The sequence below is a fragment of the Thamnophis elegans genome, chromosome 4 (assembly GCF_009769535.1).
Source record: "Thamnophis elegans isolate rThaEle1 chromosome 4, rThaEle1.pri, whole genome shotgun sequence".
NCBI lineage: Eukaryota > Metazoa > Chordata > Lepidosauria > Squamata > Colubridae > Thamnophis > Thamnophis elegans.
In genome coordinates, this window is record NC_045544.1 from 53,073,218 (window position 1) to 53,087,860 (window position 14,643).

The 14,643-nt window shown below is 38.1% G+C and overlaps 1 protein-coding gene across 7 annotated transcripts in view; it reads left to right on the forward strand.

Moving 5' to 3' along the window:
* The first annotated feature begins 256 nt into the window (after window positions 1–256).
* The window catches only part of TAB2 (TGF-beta activated kinase 1 (MAP3K7) binding protein 2), a 68,518-nt gene continuing 54,131 nt past the window's right edge, over window positions 257–14,643 (forward strand). The window contains exons 1-2 of one of the 7 annotated variants that reach the window (XM_032215230.1): window positions 271–1,848; window positions 3,420–3,532. The gene's annotated coding sequence lies outside the window, so the exon portion shown is untranslated. Of the gene's footprint in view, window positions 1,849–3,419; window positions 3,533–14,643 lie in introns of all 7 variants that reach the window. The other 6 variants (XM_032215236.1, XM_032215235.1, XM_032215234.1 and 3 more) reach the window with 6 other exon arrangements.

Genomic DNA, 14,643 nt, shown 5'->3' on the forward strand with positions numbered 1-14,643 from the left:
AACTGAAGCCATAAATAAACCTGTGAGTGGCCTCAATGACTATCAGAAAGAGGGCTAATGACCACATGACTGCAAGGACTATAAATCCTTCCATTCTTCACAATTCAGTCAGAACTGAAGAAGCTTCTTGGATGAAAAACGAAGCATCTTCAAGCAAAGCAAAAAAGTCCGGCTGCCTTTTGAAAGAAAACATCTTTGGGACAACCATGACCTGGATGACGGAGAATCTCTACTGCTGCTTGTTTTAAAAGGATAATGTAGGCTCTCTGCCTCTCGCTCCCAGATCTGCAGATGCAAAACCACTATGTTGTTCAAAGCATTTTCCTGGTCATTCAGTAAAATAACACTTCCATTTCTTGGGAATAATCATAAAAATGTTTTAATCACTCAAAAATGCTCAGAGTCCACTAAATAAATTGTTAGGTTGTATTTATGGGATAACTTTGGGGACCTTTTAAACTGATTTTTAATAATACACATAGTGCCAAGCAATTCTACTGAAAGCTTTGAAATAAGTAAGAAATGTATGGTGTCAGAGGGAAAAGGCCATAATAACCCAAAATAACTGCAAAGCTTTGCCTGTGCATCTAGTGGGAGAGTTCTTAATATTTCATAAATATTATTGCTCACTCTCAGCTATTACTCTGTTGTAACTTACTCTGCCTATTCCTATTTCTGTTGAAAAGAGCCATTATTTTCTAATGACCATGATGTCATTTGTTTTTACTAGTTCCCAAGCGTGAGTCTTGACATTGCAAGTAATGAGCTACTTAGCTCAGACCAAGTCTAAATACCTGTTTTAAATTCTAGAATTACTCAGCAGAATAAACTTGTTGCCCGGTTAAATTGGTTTGCTGGATCATAATTATTAATATCCGATATTATCCAATATTAAGAAAGTGCATCGAATGGCCACCATCAAGTCAAATGTTTTCTCACGGGTTGTAGTATAGAAAACCTGTTCCCCGTTTCCGTGGCAATTCGGCTAATCTTTCTAAAGATAGTGCCAGGCTGGGGATTTTCCGTAACGATCCTCTTCTCGTTGTCCGTGTCAGTTTTACGGTGCCAATGTAAAAAGTAACGCATGGAAGTAGTGGGTCCCTTATATGGGATAAAATCCAGTTTCGCAGTCTAAATACCCGCCACATTTTCTTGGTTTGAATGACGATCCGCAGATTCATGGAGGAGGAGGAGCCGATTTCAATTTCAGCGTGGAAGCTTGAGAGATATCTCCCATCTCTTGGCACTTTTCGGTTCTCGGGCACGCTAAGCCGGGCACGCTGGTTGCTTCCCTGGGAGAACTTGCGAAAGGAACCACTTTGCATTCCAACCGCCTTTACACCGCTCGCGCCGGGCAAATCAACGGCAATATCCGTCACCGAGGCAACGCGGGAGCTCCTCCTTCTCCCCCCCCCGCTCTCCCGTTAGCCTTCGGGGCCAGTTCTCGCGAGGCTTGCCAACTGGAGGCGCCGCCATATTGTGTGACACTATTTTGATTTGGACTTGGCTGGCTGAGATACGCAGCGAGCAGAGGAGGAGGAGGGACGGGAACGACTGGGAAGCCGGAGCGGGAGAGGCGGTGACGGCGGCGGCGGCGGCGCCTGGAAGACCCTCCTCCCCACCGCCAGCCATCCCGCCTTTCCCCGCTGCCCCTTCCGCGCTGCCCGTCACAGCAGCAGCAGCAGCATCCCCGGTACGGATACCCCTCCTTGCTCCCTCCCCCGGTGGCGGCGGGAGGCGGCGACGGCTCCGGAGTGGCTCGGAAGGGTCGCTTGTCCGGCTGGAGGCGGCGGTGGCGGCGAGTGCCGCTGCTGCGGGGCACGGAGGAGGAGCCCGCGCGGAGGAAGGGTGAGCGAAGTCGGCTGCGGCGGGCCTGGCGGGGTTCTGGCGGCCGCTCCCCCGCAGGGGCTGTCCGTCAGGCGGCCTGGAGGGAGCGCGGGGTCTCCGCTGCCTGTCTGGGCCCGGCTGGCCGCGGTGCCCGGGAGCAAAAGAAGGGGGGGCGTGTGCAGGCAGGGCCGGGCGGCGGTGGCCCCGCTGGGGAGAGGAGGAGCCGGGTTGAACTTCCGCGGTCTGCCGGGGGAGCTGCGCCGTTGGGTCCGAGGGCTGGGACTGCCGACCCGACTCCTCCTCGGAGCCCTTTCAGAGGCGTCCCGGGAGGCGAGGGGCCTTTTTTGGCCTCCCTGAATTGGAAAGATTTTCAGTTTTCTCTTGGGCGTCGGATCTGCTTGTCTCTGTGCTGCTTCTCCTTCTTCCCGAAGAAGAAGTCCCGCTCTTGACTCCCAATTTGATGGATATATAGGAAGTGTGAGCTAGTTACTGACTGACTGACTGACTGACTTACTTACTTATTTTAAAATCACCTATTGTGCACCACCTGCAAGAGTTCCTTAAAAAAGAAATATTAGAATTTTGTCCGTACTTGAGAGGCCATATTTTGTGGCATCCCCAGCCAGACTTCATGCTCCAATTCAAATTGGATTTTCAAGAGTAGAATCACCTGTTCTAATTGTTACATTTTACTACTGTTATTCAGGAGCTGAATATTTCAAGGGCTGCTCTACATTCAGTGCAGTGTAATAATGCATCCTAAATGTGACTAACTCGTCTGTGACAGTGACCAGATCAGCTTTCTCCAGGAAAAAGTGAACAACACACACACACACACACACACACACACACACACCAGTCATTGGGGGCTACCTCAGAATGCAGGAGCAAGTACTCTGACCATAAAACTGATTTTCTAGGGAACTGGAATGATGTTAAGATTCAACCCATAAAGTGTCATGATCTTTACTACTGCCCAGTAGCCTTTTTATAACATCAAATTTTTTGATGCTGCCAATGAATTTCAACTATAGCAATAGCAATAGCAGTTAGACTTATATACCGCTTCATAGGGCTCTCAGCCCTCTCTAAGCGGTTTACAGAGTCAGCATATAGCCCCCACAGTCTGGGTCCTCATTTCACCTACCTCGGAAGGATGGAAGGCTGAGTTAACCTTGAGCCGGTGAGATTAGAACCGCTGAACTGCAGATAACAGTGAGCTGTAGTGGCCTTCAGTACTGCACCCTAACCACTGCGCCACCTCGGCTCTGTTTCCTATGTTCAGATTTGAAGAGATAATATCATCAGCATATTGGTATAGTAGATCAGATTCCTAGACAATCTTTTCCAAAAATGTCTTGTAAATAGCATAATATCATCAGCATATTGGTATAGTAGATCAGATTCCTAGACAATCTTTTCCAAAAATGTCTTGTAAATAGCATGGGTAGATATTAATTCTTGTAAATAGAAAAATGAAACTATCTATTACTAGATAAACTGGTGTTCTTGAATTTAAATGTCAATACGATGGTAACAATGAATGCTGTGATTTATTGAAATTATATGGAAGTTACTTTTTCCTGTATTAGGGTTAAAGAGATTTTCCCTTAATGCCATTGCTTGGAATCTATTCTCACACAGCAGTTGAACTACTACAAAAACAATACCATCCCACCCCCAAAGTGTTATTTTGAAATGCATGGTAAGTTGTCGCAAGAACGAATATGGATGCAGTCACTGCACAATATTCCTTTAAAAAAAATCAAATTATCTTTTAAGATGCACACCAATCTTTATTTTAATACTGACATTTTTGTACATGTGTACTGTATATCAAAAGAAAGCACACTATCTTCTGTAGGTACATGAGAAAACAGGTACAAAACTCTAAAATACCTCTTGGCGCAGCACTTTCAACAACTATCCTTTTTATTAAATGTTTAATAATGTTTAATAAACATTTCTTAGAACGTTCATCAGTATATTATGAAATGCTTCATTGTGTAAGTGCTAATTTTAGTGAAGTTCTGGATATAAATCTATGGTGCAGATATATATTGGGCTAATATATTTTTGGATGACAGTATTTTCTATGTACAGGTTAATTTTAGTTAGCTAAAAGCAGTTTTTACTTATTTGAACAGCTGGTTTGCTTCTTTTATCAAGTGTATTTTTTGTAGGCGTTATAGTTATAGAAAGCCCTATAAGTGAGCTGCTCAACAATTCTGATAAATCAGAATTAAAATGTTACTTCAGCTTGATACAGGAGGATGGATAAAGCTGAGACAATATCGTTGACAAAGTGTGAATACTGTGGGATTTATAAAATGTTTGATCATAAGAGCGGGATTTCTGATTGGGGCAGAACATATTGCTTACTGCAGATTTTTATTTGAGTCACTTACAAAAATGCGAACTTTTAAAATTATGATTGTACATTTAAAAGGAATTGATGAATGTGGTACCTTTTTATATAAAGTTTTAGATCTTAAGATTTTATGAAGCAATATTTAGGTCTTGATTAGCCTGCAGATAATGTTGCTTATGGTATGTGAACACAATTACTGTATTTTGTTTTGTAAATGTAAGCACCAAAGTATTTTTAAAGATGTTTGCAATGACTATTCTAATTCAAAGTAGTATTAAAGTATTAAATGTAGAAAATAATCTAACTAATGCTTGATAGTTATAACCAGATTACTATATATTGCTATGTGGAATATTTCGCTTTAGAATGTCACAGAGAGAACTGCTTTTCTTTTATTTTTACGTCTTAACTCAAGATAATTTGTCCCTCAAGTGATTGGAAATAGAGAGCAATGTATTTTTTATATCTCGTTAAACTAATCCAGAAATTGAATTTCAGGCTTGGATTTAAGGAATATTTTTGTAGGAATTTTACTACATTCCTCATTGAATAGAGGTTTTATACCATTGAAACTTAGACTTTTTATAGTTTTGTTATATAGCAAATTATTGCTGCTTCACATTGAACCTGATATATGTTTTACTAAGAAATGTTAATTATGTATGTGATCTAAAATTCATTTTGGCTACAACATTGTGGAAAATATCCAAAACCAGAAGATATAACTAGGTTAAAAGAAATGACTTGTCCCCAATTTAAACATTCAATTTAAATGCCTCTTTATATGTACTAAAGTTAATGGATATTAAATTTATAAAAAGTATATTTTTTCATATTTCCAAAAGAGTTTTATTAAAGAAGTTGTTTAAGAAAATATGCAGAAACCATTTGTAGTCTTACACTGTTATATTGTTAATTTTGTTATGCAGCCTAGAAAGTTGGTAAGTGAACAAATCTATTTTGCCTGAATAATTCCCTATTGAAGACAACTTTTTAAAACTAGTTTAAATTTTACAAAAACAAAACATTTTAGTTGTTAAATATGCTTAACAACTTAGTTGTTAAGTTCCAAGATCTCAAGGTGGTGTTCATCCCTCTTTCCCTGTACTGGTAGTAATAAACTTGCAATATAGGTTGGTTTGAAAGAATGATTGGTTTGACCCAGAGTAATCCAACGAGATTCATTGGCTGAGGTGATTTGAACATGGGTCTTCCTGATCCTAATCCAACACTGTAACCATTGTATGATGATGCATGTTTTTAAAAGAATTTATTTTGAAGCATTGCTGGCCATATAAAACAATCCACCTATACTTGTTTTATAGGAAACAGATCTAAAATAGTTCTGTTGATTCAGAATTTATAGTTTATACTTGTAAAAGTAAGCTATCTCTAAGATTTTTATTATTTCTTTAGTACTATTTCTTTTTAAACTTCTCTAATATTTATTTTTCCAGTAAATGCACTATAAAAGAAGCAAGCAAAAAGTTTCAAGATTAGGGTAATTCTTAGTTGGTATTTTTCTGTTGTTGATCCAAATAATATTTTTGCCAACTTCACTGATTAATATCAATTTTAGGTAACAATTTAATTAATGCAAGCAATTGTGGCAAAATTTCAAACAATATGAAGAAACCAATAATTGAAACAATAGTTAAAAATTCCAGCTTTCACACTTGGGAATTATCTTTTTGGTAATGAGTTGAATTTATTGTTGATTTTCACTTTCTTCTGCCAGAAGGATTTCTTGTGGATATAGATAGCTCCCTGTCTTTCTGCTACATGTCAGTGATTTAAGATTTGTTCCTTTGGAAGTTTGGAGTAGTTAACCAACAGCGTGCACAGAAGTCTTTCCTTGCAACAGTAGCTTTCACCCAACTGTAGTTGGAGGATTTTATTAAACACCAGTATATCTTCTCTCTTCCTCCATTGTTAACCTGAAGTTTTTTATGGCTATCTCAATTTAACATACATAAACAACATACAATTTAAGCACCCTTTTCCCCCCAAAACTGAACAAAGTTCTCACATGTATTTACTTGAAAAATAATCTCATTTGATAATTGATAATAACTCAAATGTGCTAACATTTACGATTAAACTTATTTGTAAATGAATGTGCTTTGTATTTGGCTGCAGTATTATTTTTATTTCTGTGTGTGTATGTATGTATATGTATATATGTATGTATATGTGTGTGTGTCACACACAAATTATACACACACACACACACACACACACACACACACACCCCACATATATATATATATAAAATTTGGCAGTATTATGAATGTCTACTGTGAAGCTAGGTTTAGTAACTCTACAAATGTCAAGGTATATTGGTTGTCCAAATAAGTGATTAAAAAAAAACTTTAATGAAGATTGCATACAGAATTCCTCCCTTCAAAAGCCATAATTCAAATTTTACAAGGAAATCACATTGCCTTGAAAATAAAACAGCAATATGAAAGGTTGTACTGATTCAAATCTAAGCAAAGATGTTGATAAATGTTTGCTTTTTTTCAATGATACATAATTTGTAAATAATAACGGTATGTATAGAACTAGATGTTTACCTCTGTTTTTATTAGTACTCAATATGAAAAATACTGCTTTAAATAATTGAAAATTGTAAAAAAGATTAAAGTAATACTTTATTTCTAATTTTTGCTTTTGTTACCAATGTACACTTAACTTCTGTTAGATAATCAGTCTAGAGGTTTATTTAAAATATACACACCCACAAATAAATCTGTTATTTGCCTGTAACCATTCAGAGCCAATAATTATGGGGAGAACCCATAAAAAGTATTTATACTGAATGTCTGAGTACAGCTGAGTTATTGTGAAGCTATGTAATCTTAATTTTGTATAATTTGAATAAAAGTTATTGTATTTCTAGTTTTTTTTCTTGTTTTTCATCATAATATAATTTTTCCAAACTGGAATGATATGAATCACTTTTAGGAAAAAAATATTTTTTGTGTGTGTGAGTTAGTAGTATAAGCACCTTTGGAGTTGCTCACTGATTATGTGTGATAGAAGTGCCCCAGTTTCTCTTTCCTTCAGGGTAGAACCAGGCTTTGTGTAGCATATTGAGGGCTAGGTTTAAAAAGTAGGCAGGAATAAGTCCCAAATTTGGAATGTATTCAGAATTCCCAAGGGATGAAACAGTGGATTCACTATTTTTCAAAAGCATTATAGCCTAAAAAAGGTGGTGCATTTGGTCCAGGACAAATATTTATTATCACAGAGAGCCAGTTTGATGTAGTAGTTAAGGCATAAGGCTAGAAACAGGAAAACAGGAGTTCTACTCCTGCCCTTGGGCACAAAGCCAACTGGGTGACCTTGGGCCAGTCACTTTCTCTCAGTCCTAGGCAATGGCAAACCACTTCTGAAAAATTGTTCCAAGAAAACTGACCTGTCCAGGCAGACTCCAAAACCCAGAGAATTATCAAGATGCCATATTAATGTATGCTTATAAAACTTGTTATTGGAGTGGGCCGTGCATATATGCTTTGGTAGTTTAAAAAAAGGTAGTAAAGTTAATAAATGCTTCCATAAATGCTTTATCAAACAAATCTTACAAATGTGTAAGTTTCTCATAAGCGACTTATAGGGCATTTTCTGCATGAAAGACCCAAGAGAAAGAATAAATGTTATTTTTGCATAGAATATCATGTGGGAGAGAAAGATTGCAACTGTATGATTGACAGCAATAAGAACAATTAAATCTAACAACTGAGGGACAGGGGGATCAGGTTCCATACTAGAACTAGGTGCTAGAGAAAGTTGCTATTTTAAGCATATGCTACAATGTCATGTTTGTCTAGACATGTAAATCAGCTAATTAGATACTTGAGAATGTTAGTGTAAGCAGCAATATTTGATAAAGTGCACTGAACAATTATTTTAAAATATGCTTTGGCTGTTTATAATAGATACATTAAAGCAGCATTTAATCTTTTTGTACCAAATATTGGGTGGGTCTTTATCACATGTCTTCTTAAGAAAAATATGTTATCGGGAGGACATTTACAACATGTAGTTTTCAGCAAATTTGGATAGGTTTTAGAATTCCATTTGATCATGGCTGTTGATATTATAACTTCAGTTGTAAATGATTCAACAGTATGCATCAATGATTTTTCTTGTCAGAAATAATTGTGACTTATGTCTGAAACAGATGTTAACCTAAGTACGTAAGAAGAGCCCTTCTAGATCAAAGCTCATCTATTCAAGTATTTTGTGTCATGCCAACTAAGTGCATTCAAAATATTTAGAAACATGTACATAGGAATAAATCTTTTCCATTTTGCCTTAATAGCAATTGGTATTTAAGGTATGTTTCCTGTTATTCAGAAGGTAGTAAACTCTCACTGACAGTAGTAACCTTTGGTATCCAATTCTTCCAGTTATCCTTTAAAACTATCTGCACTAGTCTCTTATTTTACCTCTGAAAATGACAAATTCTAGCTTAATTGGATGTAAACAAATACCTATTCCAAATCTTTCTGTATTTATTTCAGAATGTTTCATGTCTTACACACACACACACACACACACACACACACACCACACTTACTTGACATTGTCAATTATGTATTATATTCCAATTAGGATTTATTTATTTATAGAATCACTCTGTTTGCAATTTTATTTTTGCTTCCCTTCATAATGATCTCAAACTTTAGATCTCATTACATTGGAAATTATCATTTTTTAAAAATGTACGGAATGTTGATATTTTATTGAGCCATGTGCTCCTTGCTCCATCATCCTTTCCTGATTCATTTGTGTGAAGTATTCATCTTCCATTGTGGGTCAAAAATTGATATGATTATCGTGAACAATTTTTATATCTATAAATTCTGGTGCTTAGCTTTGCCAGGAACGTTCTGCAAGAGAATTTGTTAAAACCTTTTTGAAAATAGATGTACTCAATTTCTATTAGTTGCCACTGTCTGCATGCTTGCTAACATCCTAGAGCCGTGATGGGAAACCTATGGCATGCATGCCTCAGGTGGCATGTGGAATCATTTGTTAGGGCATGCAAGGCATTGCCCTATCAGCTCCAGTACGCATACGCAGGCTGGACAGCTGACTTCGGCCTTCTTTTGAGGCCGTTTTTTGTCCTACCGGTAAACCGGAAGATCAGGAACAGATTTCCGGTTTGCTCGTAGGGCCATTTTTCGCCCTCCAGCTTTCACTGAAGGCTCCGGAAGGCAAAAAACAGCCACACGAGCAAATTGGAAGCATCTGTAGGGCTGTTTTTCACCCTCCAGAGCCTTCAGGAGGATTCTCCGAAGGCTCCAGGGGCAAAAATTAGCCTTACAAGCAAACAGGAAGTGACTTCCGGTTTGTCCGTAGGGCTGTTTTTCGCCCTCTGGAGGCTTCAGGGAAGCTCCTGAAGCCTCCGCGGGGCTGGGGGACAGTTGTTTTTGCCCTCCCCAAGCTTCTAGAAAGCCTATGAAGCCTGGGGATAGTGAAAAAAGCACAGCAGAAGTGGGGAGGGGGAGGAACAATAGCAATAGCAGTTATACTTTTATACCGCTTCATAGGGCTTTCAGCCCTCTCTAAGCAGTTTACAGAGTCAGCATATTGCCCCCAACAACAATCCGGGTCCTCATTTTACCCACCTCGGAAGGATGGAAGGCTGAGTCAACCCTGAGCCGGTGAGATTTGAACAGCCGAACTGCAGAACTGCAGTCAGCTGAAGTAGCCTGCAGTGCTGCATTTAACCACTGCGCCACCTCGCAGTGTTCCGCATGTATGCGCGTGGGGAGGTCGCATGCATAGCATTATGGGTGTGACATGCCCACACACAGAAGCCAAAAAAGGTTAGCCATCACTGTCCTAGAGGTTAATCAGGCAATGTGTAGCTTTGCAAATGGCAAGTTGATTTGTTTTTAACAAACTTGGGTTCTTAAGATTCAGTTGTTTCGAGTCAAAAGTAACATACTTTAGTTCACTATGAAGATGGTAAGAAGGTATCTTTTTAGTGGTAATAGATTGTAGTGTAGTATTGTATTGGATAGCATCGCTATTGTGGGAAAATGTTTAGTGAATCTAGTGTATTTTGCATTACTTCTAAATATGGATCAACATCAGCATAGCTGGTAATATTGTTCTCATACAGAAACTTCTGTTTACAGTTTTCAGTCTGTATAACCCACTCCAGCATGGCATGTACTTGAGACTATGCAGGTGACTATTTGTGTATTGGATTCATGCCCGTTCTGGCTGGTGAAAACCAACTGAGATAAATTGAGTTTTAGTACTGACCAGGTTGCTCTGTGTAGTTTAAAGAATAGGGCTCAATAACCTGAAATTTGATAAAAAAAACCTGATAATAATTGTACAATCTTCTTTTGTTTAATGGTTTATGGGGATGTGAAGGTTTTTTAATATCTTTTCTCCATAAATCAAGAGTAATCTGATCTGTACTTTATATTATGATTTTACTGATTGATTGTTTTGCAACATTCAGATAAACTGTGGTAAGATTAGAAGCAGGAAACTTTAAAGCAATCTGTTCTGAATCACAAGGCCACTTTCAGGGCAACTTGGCTATTCAGAGTGATAAAGTACACGTAACCCTCAACTTGTTTGTAAGCCACCCTGGGTCACTTAAGTGAGATGGATGGTGTATAAATTTGATAAATAAACTAGCAACCACCATTGGAACCTGAAGTTCAGTCAAAAAGCAATGTAGTTGTAAAGCGAGGTGTTATGTGACTGCATCACTTAACAACTGCAAATCTGGCAACTATTGTTGCTATCCTTAAATAAATTTTGCTTGTAGTTAGCTAAGCACCCACTCCATTGGATCTATTCCATTATGAAATGTTTAATATGCTATATACTTTTCCAAGGTATTATATATAACACCTAGGCATTATGCAGAATGGCAAGAACTATTTAGGCAAAGGGTGAAAAGAGAGTCATGAAAAGAGTTAGAGGTAGGGTTAACCCCTATCCCTTTATTGAGCAAACTCAGTATTTGAAAATGAAAGAAATGCAAAATAAAATACAGTATTTCTTAGTGAAAGAAAAGCAAGAGACAAAAGACTAGTATTGACCTACTTCTTGCAACAAGGAAGGCTAGAATGGAATTTTAGCAGGAGTATTTTATACTTTGCCAGTTTGCTTTTTGGCATTGCATAGAATGCCTAGGAAGATGTGTGGAATATTGTGTTTCATATTTTGATGTCCCATTTTTGGCATTTTATAGATTTCCTAGGCATTATATAAAATGCCTCATTTCACACACTGATGGTAATGCTGTATATAAATTTGTTCATCACCACAGTGTAAACAAGTTTAGTAACTTACCACCTTCTCTAAAAATACAACAAATGATTTCTTCCCACATCCCATCTCTTACCTATAAAGAAATCCTTAAAGCCTTGTCATTTCAGCAGAATGTTGAACTCCATTAAGAGTTACCAGCGGTAACATATTTGTTTTAATCTTTATCAGATAAACCAACTTTAAACAGATAAACAAATAAAACAATACCAATAAAGGCGAATATTTATTGTTTTCTTGCAGACATTTCATTACCCAAACTAGGTAATTTCATCAGAACATGCTCAGAAAAACAGTGACTCTGATTGGATACTTTGTTGACTGTTCAGTTTGAGAGACAGTTTGCTTACAAATGTAATGTTATATATGTAGCCCCCCAGGATTCAGAACAAGATCTATTAAATCTGTCTTTAGTTTGAATCTATATATATAAAAGTCAAATCCACTCACTCATCACGAAATCTCCAGAACCACAAAGCCTACAAACTTGAAATTTGGTCTGTATGTTCCTCTTGGCTTCTAGGTGCTTGCTAAGAAAGGATTTTTTGAAATGACCCATCAGATCATTAGCATTTCTTATATTATTATATTATTGGAACTCTGTTCCAACTGCCATGTGGATGTGGCCTGTGCATGACTCATCTCTCCTGCGGGCTGGTAGTTTAGACATTCTACTCCGTCTCCCCACCTGAAAAAAACTCTGATGCTAAGGAGTTAAACTGAAGGGGATAAGATAGGAGAGACCTCTGTGGGGCAAGCCTGAGGGAGAGAAGGGGATAGGAGAGGGTCAATGGAGCCAGCCTGAGGGAAAGGAGAGGCTGATTGTAACTACTCATTAATTTTCAAGGTGTAAGTGTCGATTTATCAAGCCTGATCAAATAGTTTTGAAGCGGAGCATGGGTATCCAACTAGTTAGTATGTCAGTCAGAACTCACAAAGTCAGAATTACAAATGGGTTGCCTATTATTAAAAATGGCAGATGGTGTTCTCTTTCCTCAAACCAATGAACCACTAAAGCCGTGCAATTTTCTTCACTGAAAACAGTCCATATTTTTGAAAAGTATGGGTTCAGTATGAATTGTCCAATGATCAGGCATTTTTAAGCCCAGGACTGTCTGTACTAGCCTCAACATAGCTTGTGAAAGTCCTAATACCTGTTTTTTTCTTTGGTACAAACCACTCACTTTATTTTCTGGCTTTAGTCAACTGGATGATTCATACACATGATCCTTTTGTATTATTCCATGTGTACTTGTGCGAAATCCTATGGTTTTTTTCCCTATGCATAGTCTGCATACTGGTAGTCTTAGCTGAAGAAACACAAATCAAACTAAAATAGTAGATGGCCCATTATAAAAGAGAAGCTAGGTTGCTTGTTAAGTGGAACTTGTGTAGGACAAGTTATATAACACAATATAAAATGAACCAGATGTAGTTATTTTTCCTAGTTGAGTATCTGCAGAATACTTTAATTTCAAAAATATGTAGCATCTATGTTTTGCAGCACAGAATGAAAGATTCAGTTTTCTCAGTTTATATTTTAGTTACAAACTATCACATTTATATTAAAAATTACTTAGTGGGAAGTTAAAATATATAATTACAATAAAAACAGTGTAGTAAAATATTGTTTAATTATGTACCATTAAGTTGGTGTCAACTCTTAGCAATTTATTTATTTATTTATTAGACTTATATACCGCTTCATAGGTATATAAGCGGTTTACAGATTTTTAGCAAATTGAGTCAGCAAATTGCCCCCGCAGTCTGGGTCCTCATTTCACCCACCTCGGAAGGATGGAAGGCTGAGTCAACCTTGAACCGCTGAATTGCAGATAACAGTCAGCTGAAGTGGCCTGCAGTACTGCACTCTAACCACTGCGCCACCTCGGCTCACATAGATTTATTTTTCTCCAGAATGATTTGTCACCAGTACAGTTGTTCAGTCTCCCAATAATGCATCCATTACTACTGGAATCCGTTGGCTTTTTTTCCTGAATTAGGAATTGCATAGGATTGATTTATTGATGATATGCTATTAATTTGTTGTAAACTCTTAGATAATTTTTCTGTGGTGATCTCCTTTGGGTCCTCTAAGGATGCATCATTGTCATTGAGTCCATTTGCTTTGCTGCTGATTTTCCTGTCTTCTCTTTTCTTCCAACTTAGTTTCATTAGAATATTAGAGCCTTCTTCAGAGAGCGAGGTCTTCACATATGTTCATATTTCTGAAGTGGAATAATTTGAGCCGGCCATATGCCTCATGTGGCAGTTCTGAGCTGATTTACTTGGTAATCTATTTTTTTATTTGTTGGTTGTCCATGATTTTATCAGGAGTCTTCTCCAGCATCAAAGTTCAAAAATGTCAATACACTTCTGCTGTTTCCAACTTTCATTTCCATTTTCATCACTGCGTGCTGAAAGCATGCATGTATGTGTGCAGCAGCCTGTGTGCATACTCATGCAATGCCCATATGACCCGCGCATCCCGCCCCAGCGCATGCACGTGCAACCCTCTTGCACTCCCACATTTCTGCCCCTCCCATGCACAGCAGAGACCCGAAAATCAGATGGCTAGTGGGAGGTGCACATGCATTCACGGTTGAGCTGAGCTGGGGCGACAGCTAGCGTGCCTGCAGAGAGGGCTCCGGGTGCCACCTGTGGCACGTGTGCCACAGGTTCACCATCATGGCCATAGAGTGTCACTGGGAATACTATGGCTTGCATTATTTTTATAGCCATAGCCATATCACTGCATTTGAATAACTTCCAGTGGCTGTTCTACCAAGGGCTAGTTAGTGGTGTATCTGAATGCTTATTCCTTTACTGTTGAAGGTTGGATCATAAAAAGTTGGAGCTATCCATCACTTTGCTATCTTCATTGTTGATTCTAAGCCTGTTTGTTGCATTGTCATTAGTTTGACATTTATATTTAACTTTAGAACCTTTTTTTCATTTTGTCTCTTGACTTTTAATACCAAAGCCTGCAGATCCTTTGCATTCTCAACTGACAGGGTAGCATCGTCAAAATAGTACAGATTATTAATATTTCCTCCTTGTATTTCCTGTTTTAAAATCTTGCTCATTATCTTCCAATGTGCTAAATATATACAGTATATTCAGCATATATTATA